Source organism: Macaca thibetana, chromosome 13 (assembly GCF_024542745.1).
Source record: "Macaca thibetana thibetana isolate TM-01 chromosome 13, ASM2454274v1, whole genome shotgun sequence".
In the NCBI taxonomy this organism is placed as follows: domain Eukaryota; kingdom Metazoa; phylum Chordata; class Mammalia; order Primates; family Cercopithecidae; genus Macaca; species Macaca thibetana.
In genome coordinates this window covers 107,030,155-107,032,270 of record NC_065590.1, presented here as the reverse complement: position 1 = coordinate 107,032,270, position 2,116 = coordinate 107,030,155, and positions in this window count along the sequence as shown.

Below are 2,116 nucleotides of genomic sequence, written 5' to 3'. Positions count from 1 at the left end.
ATATTTATTAAATTTTTATTAATAAATATGAATGGTGTCTACATTTTCTGTATTTTATCTCTGCACTCCTCACAACAGAGACAAACATCATTGTAACTCATCTCAATGGTGTAAAGATCAGCATTCCTTTCTCTAGCTGACCAAAATATCTCTGTTTTAATTTAAGCCCGATTCTTCTGGTTAATTTTCACAAACTTATGGAAAAACTGATCAATTTCCCCTTTATAAAAATATATTAAAATAATAATTAAAAACTTCCTTTTAATAATTTCCTTTAACTTTTTTTGTTTTATTATTTACTTATCACTTTGAATCACTCCCATCATCTGTTTTTGAACTTTCACTAGCTTTCTCTTCTCTTTCTTATAATTACCCCAAGGCAGCTTTGAAGTCCATCAGACAAAGGAAAAAGAGACTTCCTGGTACAAAGAAGCTGCTGAGTCATTTTCTCTGGAACAGAAAACACCAGGATTGTGTGGAAGTCAGGGCTCGGGAGGCACCTGCCCTCAGCAGGGCCAGGGCCAGGAGAGGGGGGATCCCACACACCTGCCCGAAGTTGCTTTGGGCCCTCTAAGGGGTAGTCCAAGAAGCTCCTTGTGTGGAAACATTATCTCATGGCTACCCAGTGGGCGCCGAAGCCAAATCTTTGGTCCACACACAAAGACACCTTAGGAATATTATTGGAAGCTGGTCAAAATGATAAAGTAGCACAATTGTTCTTTCTTCACAAGAACCCCATGTTCTTAACCTTAACACTTCAAATGGTGACATTTTAACCCAGGCGGAGGAAAACATTGGTGTCAAGCTGCAGTCACATGTTTGTAATTCTCTCTATAAAGCTTTAAAGGCATTGTGTGCATGTTAATCTTCAATAAATATGATTTACATAAGCAGTTGGCAGTCATACACTACCTGAACTTGTTCTGACAGGACACATGAGGTTTCTGGAGCCTAAGGACCTACATCAGCAAACCTAATTGTTTTGTCCATGGCTTTTTCAATAAATGAAGGCACTTTTGGGAAAAAGGCGATGGCTTGGCAGGTTTACTCTGGGTGGTCGGGTGACACGCAGCCGGTGTGATTCAGCGGGAGCTTAATAGTGTCACATGTGAGAAACACCGCAGCCCCCTCTGAATCAAAAGGACTGGAAAGTTTCCAAAACAAATTACTAAGAACTGGTTATTAATTAAACAGGAACCTAATTAATAAATTACCTCTAAAAGGTGCATTTTTAGAAATAATTACAATGTAATAATTTATTTTGTACTTTAGAAGAAAGTTTATTGACTTTGAGCTAATTTTTTCTGGGTGATCTAGACATTGATAGACCATGGAGAAATGGCCATATGGATGCACTGGCTGTAATTTCTGACCACATATAGCAGGCCCTGATTATGAATTAATGCAAGGTTTGGGAAAAGACAATGGTTTTAAAGCCTATGGTCTCGGGCTAAATCCTGGCTCTGTCACTTACTTGTTAAACGGTCTGATGAAACTTAATAACTAGTCATCAGTACCGTTCAGATGACTAGACCTTCCCCACATGGTTCTGTAGGGATTGACAAGGACCATATGTGGAAAAGTTTCTGATACAGTTGGTCGTCTCTTTGCTTTCTCCCTTTATTTTCAGCTATCTTCTCTCCCTCAATTCTGACACCTTGGGGTTCCTAAGCTAGCAAGTGTGTTTGAAAGCAGCTAAGGGTGTAGGCAGCACATTTCTGGCCATCTCCACAGAGGTATTTAGGAGAGAACTTTACCTGTGTAGTAGCTTGGAGTCCTTGAACTCCACTACTCATCAACTATATTGTTTTCCAAGAAAGTCTACAGGAAAATTTTCTAAAGTAATCAATTGATATTACAGTTATGCAGATGGGCACTTACTTTTGTCCTTAAAACTCCATCTCTTGTGCTCTGGGGTTCCCTTGGGCTCCAGTGGTGGGAAACTCGCATCCATGCATTGTGAAAGAGACACAGCAATCAGTGAGAATTTTTCTCTTACTAGAGAAGACAAGAGTTAAATAATGCATGAGGAAACTCCTTGCCAGCCATTTTAATTTCTAGAGAAACTAAGAATGTGTACTGTGGAGGAACGTCTGCATCCGTGGTGCAGCCCTGC